Raw genomic sequence first — 19318 nt, forward strand, 5'->3', positions numbered from 1 at the left:
ACCACGATAGGGTTCCCCTTGTCCTCACCTTTCACCCCACCAGCCTCCACATTCAACGGATCATCCTCCGGCATTTCCGCTACCTCCAAAGTGATCCCACCACCAAACACATCTTCCCCTCCCCTCCCCTTTCAGCATTCCGTAGGGACCGCTCCCTCCGAGACACCCTAGTCCATTCCTCTATCACCCCCAACAGCCCTTCCCCTTCGCCTGGCACCTTCCCGTGCAAGCACTGGAGATGTAACACCTGCCCCTATACCTCCCCCCTTCCCACTGTCCAGGGCCCCAAACACCCCTTCCAGGTGAAACAGCGATTTACTTGTACTTCTTGCAATCTAATATACTGTATTCACTGCTCACGATGCGGTCTCCTCTACACTGGAGAGACCAAACGCAGATTGGGTGACCGCTTTGCGGAACAACTCCGTTCAGTCCGTAAGGGTGACCCCGAGCTTCCGGTCGCCTGTCACTTTAATTCACTGCTCCATTCCCACTCGGACCTCACCGTCCTTGGCCTCTTGTATTGTTCCACGGAAGCTCAACGTAAGCTGGAGGAACAGCACCTCATCTTCCGAATAGGCACTTTGCAGCCTTCCGGACTCAATATCAAGTTCAACAATTTCAGATCATAACCTCAGCCCCTATTACTTTTTTCCTTTAAATTTTTTCCACCCCTTTGTTTTGGGTCCTCCTTCCCCCCCTCCTTTCCTTTTGTTTCTCTCTCTCACCTGGCAGCTGTCTCTTACCTGCCAGTACACTTCACACCTAATCTCAGCTGCTGTGGTAAACCACTGTCATACCTGTCTGTGTCTGTATGTGTATTCCACTAGGTACAGGTCTGGACATGCCTCGGCTGACTCCTCCCACTATTCCAGGTATATAAGTGACTACCTCCCAGTCCCTTAGTATTCTGGACGGGTCGACCACTCGAGACAAGACCTTCATTCTTTAGTTAATAAAAGCCTGATTGTTACTCGCTCAACTTCAGTCTTTTGAGTAATTGATGGCGCATCAGCTGCCTTTTGTCTCCACGGGCCCATTACCATCTCATCTGGCTTCGCATACCTTTTATTGTCTCTTTTCTTCTTTTGTTCGATCGCAGCTTTGCCTTTGATCTTATTTTCTTTCCAGTTTTGAAGAAGGGTTTCAACCCGAAACGTCAACTCAAATTTCTCTCCACGGATGTTGTCTGACCTGCTGAGTTTTTCCAGCATTCTCTGTTGTTATCGGTGTTGGATGAGTGTTGGGCATTGGGGCTTTCAAGACCCTCTGGCCATAAAGTGAGGTTGAGATGGAGGGATGAAGAGGTTTTGAAAAAAAGGCACTTACCCTGATGACCCGAGTGAGGTCGTTGAACTTTTTCCTACATTGCACATGGGTCCTAGGCACCGTGCTGCTTGAGGACACTCTCTGAGCCACCTCCCTCCACACTTTTCTGTACTCGCGTGGCAAAGACCTCCTGCCACTCTCTGGGTACAGGATGTATCCTCTGCGCTCCACCCCGCGAACCAGAGCCTCCAAAGCCCGCTCGCAGAAGCGCTGTGCTCGCTCCCTGGCCCTTTCCATAATGTCTGGCTGCTAGATTTAGCCACAAGTCTACCCAGGCCGAGATTCAAGGCTCCACTGAGCAGAAATAACAACAGAAAATGCTGGAAAAACTCAGCAGGTCAGGCAACATCCATGGAGAGAAATTTGAGTTGACGTTTCGGGTCGAACCCTTCTTCAAAACTGGAAAAAGAAAAGAAAACAGATCGAAGGCAGGGCTGCGATCGGACAAAAGAATTAAAAGAAACAAAAGAAGTAAAGAGACAATAAAAGGTATTCGAAGCTAGACGAGATGGTAATAGGCTGAGATTAGGTGTGAAGTGTACTGGCAGGGCAAGAGATAGCTGCCAGGTGTGAGAGAGAAACAAAAGGAAAGCGGGGGGGGTGGGGGGAAAGGAGTGGAAAAATTACAGGAAAAAATGTAATGGGGGCCGAGGTTATGATCTGAAATTGTTGAACTCGATATTGAGTCCGGAAGGCTGCAGAGTGCCTAATCGGAAGATGAGGTGCTGTTCCTCGAATTTACATTGAGCTTCTGTGGAACAACGCAAGAGGCCAAGTACGGTGAGGTCCGAGTGGGAATGGAGCGGTGAATTAAAATGACAGGCGACCGGAAGCTCGGGGTCACAATTACGGACTGAACGGAGGTGTTCCGCAAAGCGGTCACCCAATCTGCGTTTGGTCTCCCCAATGTAGAGGAGACCGCATCGTGAGCAGCGAATACAGTATACTAGATTGCGAGAAGTACAAGTAAATCGCTGTTTCACCTGGAAGGGGTGTTTGGGGCCCTGGACATTGGGAAGGGGGGAGGTATGGGGCAGGTGTTACATCTCCTCCGCTTGCACGGGGAGGTGCCAGGCGAAGGGGAAGGGCTGTTAGGGATGATAGAGGAGTGGATCAGGGTGTCTCGGAGGGAGCGGTCCCTACGGAATGCTGAAAGGGGAGGAGAGGGGAAGATGTGTTTGGTGGTGGGATCACTTTGGAGGTAGTGGAAATGCCGGAGGATGATCCGTTGAATGTGGAGGCTGGTGGGGTGAAAGGTGAGGCCAAGGGGAACCCTATCGTGGTTCCAGGAGGGAGGGGCAGGGGTGAGGGCAGAAGTGCAGGAGATAGAACTGACATGGTCGAGGGCAGTGTCAACCAAGGTAGAGGGGAATCCTCGGTTGCGGCAAAAGGAAGACATGTCTGAAGCACTGGTGTGGAAGGTGGCATCGTCAGAGCAGATACGGCGGAGACGGAGAAACTGGGAGAATGGAATAGAGTCCTTACAGGAAGCGGGGTGGGAGGAAGTGTAGTCCAGGTAGCTGTGGGAGTCAGTGGGCTTGTAGTGAATATTGGTCGATAACCTATCCCCAGAGATGGAGACGGAGAAGTCGAGGAAGGGAAGGGAAGAGTCAGAGATGGACCATGTGAAGGTGAGGGAAGGGTGGAAATTGGAGGCAAAGTGAATGAAATTGTCAAGTTCGGGGCGAGAGCAGGAAACGGCAGGGTGTGGCTGCAGAGCAAGATCGACCCTCCCCTTTAAGAACTGACCGGCGCCAGTGTGTCTGTGTTCAATCACTAACTGACAGCACCTGCGCTGCGCCCGCCCTCTGAGGTAGCGCCTCGCTCCTCAGCCTTAGCGCCTTAAGAGAGTTGTGTAGCGCCTGATTTAGCGCTCCAATCACCTCCAGGGGCGATAAAAGACAAGTTTGCTGTCGGAGGCGATAATTAGAGCCAAGCGCTAATCTTTGCGCCCGGCCGATAATTTCGTCCCAAATGGGGTGATACCGAATTTCTCCCCCTTTGTGTATCATCCTGGCACAGCTGCGTCCCTGTGTACCAACTCACAGGTCAGCACCTCTTCACCAAAAAAGCATCGGTCAATAATGTCGCTATAGAAATCAGCAGGGTAAGTAGTTATGTACCAGGTTCACTGAAAAGATCAAAATACAGACCACAAAATTATAAATGAAATCAAATAGGTCTCTCTGGGCTTAAAGTAAATCAGTGTGATGGATAAGGAAACCTCACTCTTATCTCTGGAAACCTCAACAATTACATCACCGGGTACACAGAGCACTCACTATAATAAATACACTCACCAAACGCAGATTAGATTACATGAGATCACTGTCCATCTTTGTCCTTTTTATTTGATTTATCTTTCTGAATACGAACTACATCTTTCAGAATATCCTACAGTCATTTTCTAATCAAAAAGCTTAAATTTTATTTTGTACAAATCATTGCTGCACACTAAAATCTCATACGGCAGATGAGTACTTGAGCTATGCTGATTTGGGAGGTCCCAGGTTCAATTCCTGTTTCTGTGCTGAGTTAGCTGGTCTCGGTTGTGGCAGTGATGGGACACTATAATTAGCCTTAGCAGCACTCCGAAAGCTTGTGATTTCAAATAAAACTGTTGGACTACAGGGTATAACCTGGTGTTGTGTGACTTCTTACATTAGTGATCTTGGGTCAGGGAGGAGTGTGGTAAACCACTGTTTGTATTCCACTGTGTACATGCCTGGACATGCCTCGGCTGACTCCTCCCACAAGTCCTAGTATAAAGGTGACTGCTCCCCAGCCCTTTGTATTCTGGACCGGTCGACCACTCGAGGCAGACCTTCATTCTTTTGTTAATAAAAGCCTTTAGTTACTCTCTTAACTCTCAGTCTTTTATGAGTAATTGATAGCGCATCAATTTTATTAACAAAATTTTTATAATGGAGAAGATCCTCACACCAGCATGCCTGGACTTAGATCATCGGGAGGCGGACTCATCCACCAAGTTTACTCACTGGCTTAAGTGTTTCGAAAAATTCCTGACCGCCTCTGCAGCAATCAAATCGGACGAGGACAAACTGGATGTCCTGACCTCCAAAGTGAACCACCGAGTGTACTCGGTCATCCAAGACGCGACCACAAAGAGCAGGCGATACAGTGCCGGGGACAGGGTTTTCATTAAAACCGAAGTGGAGCGGCTCCTGAAGGAAGGGATTATTGAGGGCAGCACCAGCCCCTGGCGAGCCCAGGTTGTGGTCGTTAAGACCGGCGAGAAGCAGCGCCTGGTCATCGACTACAGCCAGACAATAAATCGCTACACCCTGCTGGACGCCTACCCACTCCCCCACATAGCTGATATGGTCAACCAGATCGCGCAGTACCGCGTCTTCTCGACCATTGACCTGAAATCAGCGTACCACCAGCTCCCTATCCGCCCTGAGGACCGCCAGTATACTGCCTTTGAGGCAAACGGCCGCCTCTATCACTTCCTTAGCATTCCCTTTGGCGTCACCAACGGGGTCTCCGTCTTCCAAAGGGAGATGGACCGGATGGTAGATCAAAATGCGTTGCAGGCCACTTTCCCATATCTGGACAATGTGACCATCTGCGGCCATGACTTGCAGGACCATGATGCAAACCTCGAAAAATTCCTCCGCACCGCCCAACTCCTGAACCTGACATATAACAAGGAGAAGTGCATATTCTGCACAAACCGCCTCGCCATCCTTGGCTGTGTTGTGGAACACGGAGTCATCGGCCCCGACCCCGACCGGATGCGTCCCCTTATGGAACTCCCACTGCCCCACTGCCTCAAGGCCCTGAAGAGGTGCCTAGGGTTTTTCTCCTATTACGCCCAGTGGGTCCCCTACTATGCGGACAAGGCCCGTCCGCTGATCAAGTCCACCTCTTTTCCCTTGACGGCAGAGGCCCGCTTAGCCTTCCACCGTATCAAGGAGGACATTGCCAAAGCCACCATGCACGCAGTGGACAAATCCATCCCCTTCCAGGTGGAAAGCGACGCGTCCGACTTTGCCCTGGCCGCTACCCTCAATCAGGCGGGGAGACCCGTGGCCTTCTTTTCACGAACCCTCCAAGGCCCGGAGACCAGACACTCCGCTGTTGAGAAGGAGGCCCAGGCGATTGTGGAGGCTGTGCGTCATTGGAGGTACTACCTGGCCGGAAAACGATTTACCCTGCTCACTGACCAGCGTTCAGTTGCTTTCATGTTTAACAACAAGCAGAGGGGCAAAATCAAAAATGACAAGATCTTGAGGTGGAGAATCGAACTTTCCACCTACAATTACGAGATCTTGTACCGGCCCGGGAAGCTCAATGAACCCCCGGATGCGCTATCGCGTGGCACCTGCGCCAGCGCGCAGATCGATAGACTGCGGGCCCTCCACAATGACCTCTGCCACCCGGGGGTCACCAGGTTCTTCCACTTCATCAAGGCCCGCAACCTGCCTTACTCTATTGAGGAGGTCAGGACCATGACCAGGAACTGCCAAGTCTGCGCTGAGTGCAAACCACACTTTTATAGACCAGACAGGGCCCACCTGATAAAAGCCACTCGCCCCTTCGAGCGCTTGAGCGTTGATTTTAAAGGGCCTCTCCCCTCCTCCGACCGCAATGTGTACTTCCTCAATATTATTGATGAGTACTCCCGTTTCCCGTTCGCCATCCCCTGCCCGGACATGACCAGTGCCACGGTCATTAAATGTCTGAACGACCTCTTCACCCTGTTCGGTTTCCCCAGCTATATCCATAGCGACCGGGGCTCATCGTTTATGAGCGACGAACTCCGTCAGTACCTGCTAACTAGGGGTATTGCCACAAGCAGGACCACCAGTTACAACCCCCGGGGGAACGGACAGGTGGAAAGAGAAAATGCGACAGTTTGGAAGGCCGCCCTGCTAGCCTTAAAGTCTAGGGGCCTTCCAACCTCCCGCTGGCAGGATGTGCTCCCCGATGCGCTCCACTCTATTCGGTCACTGCTCTGCATTGCCACTAACGCCACCCCTCATGAGAAAATGTTTGTCTTCCCAAGGAAGTCCACATCGGGGACATCGCTACCGCCATGGCTGACGTCCCCAGGGCCGGTCCTACTGAGAAGACACGTGAGGACCCATAAAACGGACCCCCTGGTCGAGAGGGTCGACCTCCTCCACGCCAACCCCCAGTATGCTTACATTGCATACCCGGACGGGCGGGAGGACACAGTCTCCATAAGAGACCTTGCATCCTCGGGGGCCGCAGTAACCCACTACTCACTACCACCCCCCCCCACGACCCGATATCCAGCCCCAGCAGACGGCAGGCCTGGGCCCCGCGACCCGCTCGACATCTACGAGGACAACACGCCTGTGCCACAGCCTACGCAGGACTCGACGCCGGAAGCTCCACTACCCCTGCCGTCGCCACGCCGATCACAGCGGCAGACAAGACCTCTGGAGAGACTCCAATACACTAACTTTTAATACACTTCACCCCGCCGGACTCAATTTTAAACAAGGGGTGAATGTGGTAAACCATTGTTTGTATTCCACTGTGTACATGCCTGGACATGCCTCGGCTGACTCCTCCCACAAGTCCTAGTATAAAGGTGACTGCTCCCCAGCCCTTTGTATTCTGGACCGGTCGACCACTCGAGGCAGACCTTCATTCTTTTGTTAATAAAAGCCTTTAGTTACTCTCTTAACTCTCAGTCTTTTATGAGTAATTGATAGCGCATCAAGGAGCTTTACAGCCAGCACATAAAAGAGATGTTGATTCCATTAGTCTGGGCTGGATTCACAGTCCCGTAGGCTGTGTTGCCTACCCGGTGCCAGGGTTAAGGACATCTCCTCTGGGCTGGAAAGAAACTTGCAGTGGGAGGGGGTGGATCCAGTCGTCGTGGTCCATGTTGGTACAAATGACATAGATAGGACTAGGAAGCCGGTTCTGTTAAAGGAGTATGAGCAGCTAGGGGTCAAATTAAAAAACAGAACCTCAAGGGTAATAATCTCTGGATTATTACCTGAGCCACGAGCGAATTTGGCTAGGACAAATAAAATAAGAGAGTTAAATGCGTGGCTCAAAAACTGGTGTGGGAGAAATGGGTTTTGCTTCCTGGGACACTGGCACCAGTACTGGGGCAGGAGGGAGCAGTTCCGTTGGGACGGGCTTCACTTGGCCAGTGCTGGGGCTAGAGTCCTGGCGGATCATATAACTAGGGCTGTAGAGAGGGCTTTAAACTAACTAGTGGGGGGGGGGGGTTCCTAGAGAACAAATAATAACAATGACAACAGAGAAGGTCATAGACTTAGGTAGCAGTGGGGAAATTAAAAGCCAGAGCGTGTCAGGAAAGGGCAGAAGGTATGGAGTAAAAGGTAAAGTAATAAAAAGGGCAAAAGCAGGAACTAAGTGTCACAAAACACATTTGAAAGTTCTCTATCTGAATGCACGTAGCATTCGTAACAAAATAGACGAGTTAATGGCACAAATAGCTACATATGGGTATGATCTTGTGGCCATTACAGAAACATGGCTGCAGGGTGACAATGCCTGGGAATTAAACATACCAGGTTATTTAACAATCAGGAAGGACAGGCAGGAAGGAAGGGGAGGTGGGGTGGCTATGTTAATAAAGGAAGGAATCACTGTAATACAGAGAAATGATATTGGGTCAAAAGATCAGGATAATGAAACAGTTTGGGTGGAGGTAAGGAATAATAAGGGGGAAAAAACACTAGTGGGCGTAGTCTATAGGCCTCCGAACAGTCGCAACTCGGTTGGACGGAGTATCAATCAGGAAATAGTTGAGGCTTGTAATAAAGGAACATCTATAATTATGGGGGATTTTAACTATCATATTAATTGGACAAATCAAATTGGGCAGGGCTGCCTTGAGGATGAGTTCATTGAGTGTATTAGGGATGGGTTTCTTGAGCAGTATGTAACTGAACCGACCAGGGGGCAAGCAACCTTAGATCTGGCCCTGTGTAACAAGACAGGATTAATTAAAAATGTCCTAGTAAAGGATCCCCTTGGAATGAGTGACCATAACATGGTTGAATTCCATATTCAATTAGAGGGTGAGGAGGTTGTATCTCAAACAAGCGTGCTGAGCTTGAATAAAGGAGACTATGAAGGTATGAGAGCGGAATTGAGTAGAGTGGATTGGGAAAATAGATTAAAGGGTAAGACGATACATGATCAGTGGTGTACATTTAAGGAGTTATTTTACAACTTCCAAAAAAAGTATATTCCACTGAGAAAAAAAGGGTGTAAAAGAAAAGACAGCCATCGTGGCTAAGTAAAGAAATTAAGGATAGTATTCGACTAAAAACAAGGGCATATAAGGTAGCCAAATCTAGTGGGAGGATAGAGGATTGGGAAAACGTTAAAAGACAGCAAAAAATAACAAAAAGATTGATTAAGAAAGGGAAGATAGATTATGAAATTAAATTAGCAAAAAATATAAAAACAGATAGTAAGAGTTTTTATAGTTATATAAAAAGAAAAAGGGTGGCTAAAGTAAATGTTGGTCCCTTAGAGGATGAGACCGGGAAATTAATGGTGGGAAATATGGAGATGGCAAAAACACTGAATGAATATTTTGTATCAGTCTTTACAGTAGAAGACACTAAGAATATCCCAACACTGGACAAACAGGGGGCTATAGTGGGGGAGGAGCTAAACACGATCAAAATCACTAAGGAAGTGGTACTTGGTAAAATAATGGGACTCAAGGCGGATAAATCACCTGGACCTGATGGCTTACATCCTAGGGTCTTGAGGGAAGTGGCGGTAGGGATTGTGGATGCATTGGTAATAATCTTCCAAAACTCCCTGGACTCAGCAAAGGTCCCGGCAGACTGGAAAACTGCTAATGTAACACCCTTATTTAAAAAGGGCAGTAGACAGAAGGCTGGAAACTATAGACCGGTTAGCCTAACATCTGTGGTAGGTAAAATTTTGGAGTCCATTATTAAGGAGACAGTAACAGGACATTTGGATAATCATAATTTAATAAGACAAAGTCAGCATGGTTTTATGAAGGGGAAGTCATGTTTGACAAATTTGCTGGAGTTCTTTGAGGAAGTAACATATAGGGTGGATAAAGGTGAACCGGTGGATGTAGTGTATTTAGACTTCCAAAAGGCATTTGACAAGGTGCCACACAAAAGATTATTGCTTAAGATAAAAAATCACGGGATTGGGGGTAATATTCTGGCATGGATAGAGGATTGGCTATCTAACAGAAGGCAGAGAGTTGGGATAAATGGTTCATTCTCAGACTGGCAATCAGTAACCAGTGGTGTTCCGCAGGGGTCAGTGCTGGGCCCCCAACTCTTTACAATCTATATTAATGATTTGGAGGAGGGGACCGAGTGTAACATATCAAAGTTTGCAGATGATACTAAGATGGGAGGGAAAGTAGTGAGTGAGGAGGACATAAAAAACCTGCAAGGGGACATAGACAGGCTAAGTAAGTGGGCAGAGATTTGGCAGATGGAATACAATACTGGAAAGTGTGAGGTTATGCACTTTGGCAGGAAGAATCGTAGAGCAAGTTATTATCTTAATGGCAAGAAACTGGAAAGTACTGAAGTACAAAGGGATCTGGGGGTCCTGGTGCACGAAACTCAAAAGGTTAGTATGCAGGTGCAGCAAGTGATTAAGAAGGCCAATGGAATGTTGGCTTTCATTGCTAGGGGGATAGAATATAAAAATAGGGAGGTATTGCTTCAGTTGTACAAGGTATTGGTGAGACCGCACCTGGAATACTGCATACAGTTTTGGTGTCCATACTTAAGAAAAGACATACTTGCTCTCGAGTCAGTACAAAGAAGGTTCACTCGGTTAATCCCGGGGATGAGGGGATGGACATATGAGGAGAGGTTGAGTAGATTGGGACTCTACTCATTGGAGTTCAGAAGAATGAGAGGCGATCTTATTGAAACATATAAGATTGCGAAGGGGTTGGATCGGGTGGATGCAGGGAGGATGTTCCAGATGATGGGTGAAACTAGAACTAGGGGGCATAGTCTTAGAATAAGGGGCTGCTCTTTCAAAACTGAGATGAGGAGGAACTACTTCACTCAGAGGGTGTTAGGTCCATGGAATATGCTGCCCCAAAAAGCTGTCGTAGCTACATCATTACATAAATTTAAAACAGAAATAGACAGTTTCCTAGAAGAAAAGGGAATTAAGGGTTACGGGGAGCGGGCAGGAATTTGGACATGAGTCTAGGTTCGGATCGGTCATGGCCCTGTGGGTAGTGGAGCGGGCCCAGGGGCCGTGTAGCCTGATCCTGCTCCTGTTTCGTGTGTCTAATTCTGTTAGATTCAGGAGATAGTCCTGTCATAGTGGATTGGCGGTTAGGATCAGATCAGCCATGATCTTATTGAATGGCGGAGCAGGCTCGAGGGGCCAATTGGCCTACTCCTGCTCCTATTTCTTATGTTCTTATGTTCTTATTCAGACCCAGGTCTCAGAAGTCAATGGGCAATCTGCTGTCTCACTCACCTCTCGCATAGGTAAGAGTGTGAATGTCATCTGGAGTATAGAGAAGCTCTATGAGGTACTACAGCAAAAACAATATTCAAGTAGTTTAAATATTTCATATTGTTGACTTGAGTATTTCTATTTTATGCTACATTATATAACTCAATCTAAAGTTATGGCAGGAAAATCTTAATTCACATGCTTTAAACTGCCTTATTCAAGGGCATTTTAATATACAAAGCATTTCATCATTATATTAAGTCAGTTTTCTATTTACCTTTTTTAGGAATGAGTTCAGTAAACTTCCCCTATGCACATCATGTGCACAAGTCTCGGTAGAAGAATAAAGAATAATGTACGGTTCAATACTTCAATGCGACATTTCACACCATGTGTATTTGGTTGAATGTGAGCTTTCAGAAATAGACAGAATAGGATGGGAACCTATTTGATCAACCATACTTATGAAGGTCCTGTACTGATTGTTTACTGCAGCTTCCCTGTAGTATTAGCTACAAATCATGCCTGAAGGAAAAACAAGTTTCCACATTCATCTTTTTAAATATATCAGAAGTGGCTGTGTGATTGAGGAGAGGAAACCCAGTCCAAAATATCACACAAACAAAAGCTCGACTGAGGCACTGGAGGAGCATTCAGATGCATACTGTTTTCTAAATCGGTGTGGAAAAGCAAAATAAAAGAATCAGATGCTGGAAATCTGAAACAAAACCAGAAAATGCTGGAATAACAACAGAAAACGCTGGAAAAACTCAGCAGGCCAGGCAACATCCGTGGAGAGAGAAACAGAGTTAACGGCCCAGAAATTCGGGTCCCAACGCGTGAGTACGGACGGAGTACTCACGCATGGACCCGATGGAAGTGCCGGTTTCTTGCATGCACTACGCATGCGCGGGAAACCGGCATTTCCGATCCTCTGAACGAAGGGGTTCAGAGGTCAAACGCGTGTGCGCGGGAGTCTGCGCGTGCACGTTGAACTTCCTTTTTTTTACAGGTTTTTCCGTGCGTGAAGGCCTCTACATTTTACACATTTAAAAACCAGGCGTAAGGACTTCATTTTAAAACGTAAGTGGTCAATTAATTAAAATTAGAATTTTTTTTCCCACAGGTTTATTATTTTTAAATACTTTAAAGTAAGGTAAGTGTATTTTTAGCCCTGTTTTTTTATAAAATTATTTTTTTCAAAAATTTAAATTATTGTTTAAAATAGTTATTTAATGTTATTTATAAGTTTATTTAAAAAGTGTGATTTTTAAAAATATTTATTTGAAGGGTAAGTACTGTTTTGGGGGCCAGAGTTTTCATTAGTTTGACAGTTCTTTCTGTCAATCTCATGAATGGGCTTTTCCCTCCTCCGATTGGTTGCCCATGGCTCACGTGATCCCAGCGGACACATCGCACTAACTACGCCGCTGGATCACGCAAGCACAGCGCGCCGGGAGCTGGACCGGGCCACAGAGAGGAAATCCACGCAGGCCCAGGCCTCAACTGCTGGCGCGCTAGGTAAGTGTAGGTCGGGGACTTGCACCCGCGGGAAGCCCCCGACACGAATTTCTGGGCCAACGTTTCAGGTCGAAGACCATTCGTCAGAACTGGAAAAAAACAGGAAAGTGGATAGATTTTAAAGCAAGTAGGGGCTGGGAAAAGAGGAGGGGATGAAAGAACAAAAGGGAAGGTTAGCGACAGGTTAGAAAGCAGGAGAGATTAAGAGACATTAAGAGACATTGAGAGATATTAAGAGATATTCAAGGAATAAAGGATGGCTCTGGATGAAGTGTGAATGGTCCTGGCAGAATGAAGGACAGCTGCCATGTGGGAGGGAAGAAAAAAGCCTAGACAAAAGTGTGGATTAAAAAAAAGAGAAAATATATATATATGTGTGATAGGGGTCGAGGTTATGATCTGAAATTATTGAACTCTAATGTTGAGTCCAGCGGGCTGTAGAGTGGCTAATCGAAAGAGGAGGTGCTGTTCCTCGAGCTTACGCTGAGCTTCCGTGGAACAATCCCCTTTCAGCATTCCGTAGGGACCGCTCCCTCCGTGACACCCTGGTCCACTCCTCTACCACCCCCCAGCACGCCTTCCCCTTCGCCAGGCACCTTCCCGTGCAAGCGCAGGAGGTGTAACACCTGCCCCTATACCTCCCCCCTTCCCACTGTCCAGGGCCCCAAACACCCCTTCCAGGTGAAACAGTGATTTACTTGTACTTCCTGCAATCTGGTATACTGTATTCGCTGCTCACGATGCGGTCTCCTCTACACTGGGGAGACCAAACGCAGATTGGGTGACCGCTTTGCGGAACACCTCCGTTCAGTCCGTAAGGGGGACCCCGAGCTCCCGGTGGCCTGTCACTTTAATTCACCGCCCCATTCCCACTCGGACCTCACCGCCCTTGGCCTCTTGTATTGTTCCACGGAAGCTCAGCGTAAGCTCGAGGAACAGCACCTCCTCTTTCGATTAGCCACTCTACAGCCCGCTGGACTCAACATAGAGTTCAACAATTTCAGATCATAACCTCGACCCCTATCACACATATATATATATTTTCTCTTTTTTTTAATCCACACTTTTGTCTGGGCTTTTTTCTTCCCTCCCACATGGCAGCTGTCCTTCATTCTGCCAGGACCATTCACACTTCATCCAGAGCCATCCTTTATTCCTTGAATATCTCTTAATATCTCTCAATGTCTCTTAATGTCTCTTAATCTCTCCTGCTTTCTATCCTGTCGCTAACCTTCCCTTTTGTTCTTTCATCCCCTCCTCTTTTCCCAGCCCCTACTTGCTTTAAAATCTATCCACTTTCCTGTTTTTTTTCCAGTTCTGATGAAGGGTCATCGACCTGAAACGTTAACTTTGTTTCTCTCTCCACGGATGTTGCCTGACCTGCTGAGTTTTTCCAGCGTTTTCTGTTGTTATTCCGGATTTCCAGCATCCGCAGTATTTTGCTATCAGAAAATGCTGGAAACGCTCAGCAGGTCAGGTAGTATCTGTGGAGAGAATGGAGGGGTTAACGTTTCAGATGTGGGCTCTTCATCAAAAACAGATGCTGCCTGACCTGCTGAATGTTTTGAGCATTCTCTATTATTGTTTCAGGTACAGAAGAGATCTGTCGCAACGTGCATTGAGCTCAGGTGACTTCCGGTTTAGCAGTTTTTACTTCATTAGTGAAGCTAGGTTCTTTATCTGGAGCATAGAAAGCTTTCTGATAATGCCTCATTTCCTAGCAGGTCGTTCTTTGCTGATCCACTGTATCTATACAAGTCACAAACTCAAATGATTTGTTTGCTTCGGTTTAAACATGAGCTGAGAGAGCACAATCTGATCAAACTTCTTTAAAACAGACCGATCCTCTCAGCTCTGTACCCTGCCAATATAAACTAGAATCAGAACAACGGCTACTTTTTTTCATGCAAGAGCAAAATAAACTATGAATGCAGGTCTCTCTTCCTTCATGGTCTTCATGAGTGCCGCAACGAACTCCATTACATCCTGATGTACGTTTTTGAGTATTTTCTATTTTCACTCTAGATTTTTCAGCACGAGTGTCTTAGATCACTCCCAACTCTCTATGCCTTCACAAGCTTTAATATATAGGTATGCTTTCAGTGGTGTGCTCAGAATAGTGAACAGAACAACCTTTCTGTTCATTATTGTAACTCGTGGAATTATGCTATGCCACCAGATAAATTGTAGAGCATCACAACATCAGACCTTGTTTGGGTTTTTAACTGTCAAGCTAATTTACATAACACTAAATAAATAAGTGGATAAATAATGGCAATTTAAAACATTCATATACGGTGGAAACTAGTGGAAATCTTGTGGCTTTGCCTTTAGAAAGATAGGACGAGGTGAATAGTGATGCTGCAAGCATGGATATGGGGATCTGCAGCTTCTGGGGCTTATAAAGCTCCATCTAGCGGTAGAACTGTGCAGCTGCAGGCATGACTGCATAACAGCACTATAAAAAGAAAGACTTGAATTTATATAGTGCCTTTCATGACCACTGGATGTCCCAAAGCGCTTTACAGCCAAAGAAGTACTTTTTGAAGTGTAGTCACTGTTGTAATGTAGGAAATGTGGCAGCCAATTTGCGCACAGCAAGCTCCCACAAACAGCAATGTGATAATGAGCAGATACTCTGTTTTTGTGGTGTTGCTTGAGGGATAAATATTGGCTGGGACACCGGGGATTACTCCCCTGTCCATCTTCGAAATAGTGCCATGGGATCTTTTACATCCACCTAAGCGGGCAGACATCTCATATGTCTCAGTTTAACATCGCATATGAAAGATGGCACATCTGACAGTGCAGCACTCCCTCAGTGCTGCACTGGAATGTCAGCCTAGATTTTTGTGCTCAAATCCCTGGGGCTGGATTTTTCCAACCTCGGCAGGTCCGTGGTGGGTGATGTCCGTGGCGTGTGGGGACCCTGTATCTGTCTAGATCCCGGTCTCCAACAAGATCTTCCATTGATGGGGCTTGTTAAGCCCACCCTGCGAGGTTCCCGGCCAATTAATAGGAAGCGGGTCTAATGACATCATTTGATGACGAATCATCAGCTGGTTTCCTTAAAGGGACCATGTCCACATTCATTTTGACAGTTGTGCTGTCAGTGTTCTGCAGCATTAAGGTGCTGCAAACACTGACAAGCACTGCACAAAGGTGCACGGCAGCACCCAGGCTCTCCCATTGCTCCCTACATATGCTTATGCAGAGAGTCACAGCATGCGGGGAGGATCTCTTCCCTTCCCATGGGTGGAAGAGACCTTCCCAGACACCAATGCAGCCTGGTTGCAACATTGCACAGGAGGACACAAAGCAAGGATGTCATCAGGATGACCTGGCTGCAGTGGCACAAACCTTTCAATGATCACAGTAGATCACTAAATGTTACTGCAAAGCCACACTCAACCTCCTGTGCCACTCATCACATCCCCATCACTCTGTCTTCCCTACCCTACTCCTGCACATCCTTACTCACATCAACTTACCTTACACCACCACTCTATCTACGTTATTACTTCCCCATCTCACTAGCCACCCCTCACACTCACCCTCAACCTTGCCCAATCAGTCAAACTAACAACACACAAGGGTAGGCACTTGTGTGCTTCAGCCAATGTGCTAAACATGTAAAGTTTAAAGTTTCTGTTCATGTGTTGTCAAGCATTGAAATCTTTATTTTCAACACTTTGCCCTCTTGGACAGATTTGTGTGCACCTTTGGAGTTCCAGTGAATGGTGAGGCATAACGTCCCATCCCCACCAATGCTGATGAGTGTGAAAGGAATGGCTTGGACATTGTAGGGTTGCTTTATGGTGCTGGTGTGTGGTGGTGCCAACCTGGCACATCATGTGTCAGCCAGGGTGTACAGCATCAAGTCAAGCAAATTTGGCCATGGTGAGGCCATTGCTGGCGTCCCAGGCAGCAACGTGGTCGGGTGCTGATGCCCTGTGTCCTGTGCAACATCAGCTGATTGCGGAGAAGGTTGTTGTTGTTGGTGGTGTTGCTGGTGTGCCCAGTGATGCTGGTGTTGGAGCTGATCGTGTTGGGATTCTGAAGACCAAGGTGAAATTATTTCAAGGGCACTGATTCTGATGGAATAGATGGCAGGTGAGGTTGAGATGACAGAAGCAATCTGTCAATGGCGACAGAGGTTGTTCCCATGACCCCATGAAGTCTCTTGGCTTCAGGTCAAGCATGGGCAACGAAACCTCTTGCTGATTACCACCAACCGCCTTCCCTCAGCTGATGAATCAGTATTCCTCCTTGTTGAACACCACTTGGAAGAAGCACTGAGAGTAGCAAGGGCACAGAATGTACTCTGGGTGGGGGACTTCAATGTCCATCACCAAGAGTGGCTCGGTAGCACCAGTACTGACCGAGCTGGCTGAATCAGGGGAATTTATAATGGGGGGCAAAGAAATGGCAGGCCAACTAAATACATATTTTGGTTCTGTCTTCACAAAGGAGGACACAAATAACCTCCCAGAGATGTCGGGGAACATAGGGTCTGATGAAAGGGTGGAACTGAAAGAAATCAGTATTTGTAGGGAAATGGTGTTAGGGAAATTGATGGGACTGAAGGCCGATAAATCCCCAAGGCCTGATAATCTACATCCTAGGGTACTTAAGGAAGTGGCCATAGAAATAGTAGATGCATTGCTGATCATCTTTCAACATTCGATGGAATCTGGAACAGTACCCATGGATTGGAGGGTAGCTAATGTTACCCCACTATTCAAAAAAGGTGGTAGAGAGAAAACGGGGAATTACAGACCAGTAAGCCTGACATCGGTAGTGGGGAAAATGCTAGAGTCTATTATAAAAGATGTAATAGTAGAGCACTTGGAAAACAGTGACAGGATCGGACAAAGTCAACATGGATTCACAAAAGGTAAATCGTGCTTGACTAATCTACTGGAATTTTTTGAGGATGTAACTGGTAAAATAGATAAGAGAGAACCAGTGGATGTGGTGTATCTGGACTTTCAGAAGGCCTTCGATAAGGTCCCGCATAAGAGATTAGCATGTAAATTTAAGGCACATGGGATTGGGGGCAAGGTATTGACTTGGATAGAGAACTGGTTGGCAGACAGAATGCAAAGAGTTGGAATAAACGGATCTTTTTCCGAATGGCAGGCAGTGACTAGTGGGGTACTGTAGGGATCAGTCCTTGGACCCCAGCTATTCACAATATATATTAATGATCTGGACAAGGGAACTAGATGTAATATCTCCAAATTTGCAGACGACACAAAACTGGGTGGGCGTGTGTGCTGTGAGGAGGATATCAAGAAACTCCAGGATGATTTGGACATGTTGGGTGATTGGGCAGAAACATGGCAGATGCAATATAACGTGGATAAATGTGAGGTTATCCACTTTGGTGGCAAAAACAGGAAGGCAGATTATTACCTAAATGGCAATAGATTGGGAGAAGGGGAAGTGCAACGAGACCTGGGTGTCCTTGTGCACCAGTCGCTGAAGGTAAGCATGCAGGTGCAGCAGATGGTTAAGAAGGCAAATGGTATGTTGGCCTTCGTAGCGAGAGGGTTTGAGTACAGGAACAAGGATGTCTTGCTGCAGTTGTACAGAGCCTTGGTGAGACCACATCTTGAGTATTGTGTGCAGTTTTGGTCGCCTTATCTGAGGAAGGATGTTCTTGCCATGGAAGGAGTTCAGCGAAGATTCACCAGGCTGATACCTGGGATGGCAGGAATGACGTATGAGGAGAGATTGGGTCGATTGGACTTGTACTCGCTGGAGTTTAGAAGAATGAGGTGATCTCATTGAAACTTATAAAATTCTGACAGGACTGGACAGACTAGATGCAGGAAGGATGTTCCCGATGGTCGGGGAGTCCAGAACCAGGGAACACAGTCTAAGGATTAAGGGTAGGCCATTTAGGACAGAAATGAGGAGGAATTTCTTCACCCAGAGAGTGGTGAACCTGTGGAACTCTCTACCACAGAAGTCGGTGGAGGCCAATTCATTAAATATATTCAAGAAGGAGTTGGATATATTTCTTAAGGCTAAAGGGATCAAGGGGTATGGGGAGAAAGCAGGGACTGGGTACTGAATTTGGATGATCAGCCATGATTGCATTGAATGGTGGAGCAGGCTCGAGGGGCCGAATGGCCTACTCCTGCTCCTATCTTCTATGTTTCTATGTAATCCTGAAGGACATAACTCCCAGTCTGAGCCTGCAACAGGTGGTGAGTGAACCAACATGAGGGAAAAACCTACTTGACCTCATCCTCACCAATCTACCTGTCACAGATGCATCTGTCCATGACAGCATTGGCAGCAGTGACCGTGGCACAGTTATTGTGGAGAAGAAGTCCCGTCTTCACACTGAGAACACCCTCCATCGTGTCGTGTGGCACTACCACCGTGCTAAATGGGATAGATTCAAAACAGATCTAGCAGCTCAAAACTGGGCACCCATGAGGCGCTGTGGGCCATCAGCAGCAGCAGAATTGTATTCCACCACAATCTGTAACCTCATGGCCCAGCATATCCCTCACTCTACCATTACCACCAAGCCAGGGGACCAACCCTGGTTCAACAAGGAGTGTAGAAGAGCATGCCAGGAGCAGCACCAGGCGTAACTAAAAATGAGGTGCCAACCTGGGGAAGCTGCAACACAGGACTACATGCATGCTAAAAAGCGGAAGCAGCATGCTATAGACAGGGCTAAGCGATCCCACAATCAACGGATCAGATCAAAGCTCTGCAGTCCTGCCACATCCAGTCGTGAATGGTGGTGGACCATTAAACAACTTACAGGAGGAGGAGGATCCAAGACTGTCCCCATCCTCAATGATGGTGGAGCCCAGAACGTGAGTGCAAAAGACAAGGCTGAAGCATTTGCAACCAACTTCAGCCAGAAGTGCCGAGTGGATGATCCATATTGGCCTACTCCCGAGGTCACCACCATCACAGAAGCCAGTCTTCAGCCAATTCAATTCACTCTATGTGATATCAAGAA

General features: G+C 47.2%; 1 protein-coding gene across 2 annotated transcripts in view; it reads right to left on the bottom strand.

The window, feature by feature from the left end:
• The window catches only part of LOC147121604 (parkin coregulated gene protein homolog), a 552244-nt gene that overhangs the window by 259520 nt on the left and 273406 nt on the right, over positions 1-19318 (bottom strand). The gene's annotated exons all lie outside the window — the stretch shown is intronic.

This window comes from Somniosus microcephalus, chromosome 3 (genome assembly GCF_052327205.1).
Source record: "Somniosus microcephalus isolate GS21.2 chromosome 3, FLI_Smic_1.0, whole genome shotgun sequence".
Taxonomy (NCBI): domain Eukaryota; kingdom Metazoa; phylum Chordata; class Chondrichthyes; order Squaliformes; family Somniosidae; genus Somniosus; species Somniosus microcephalus.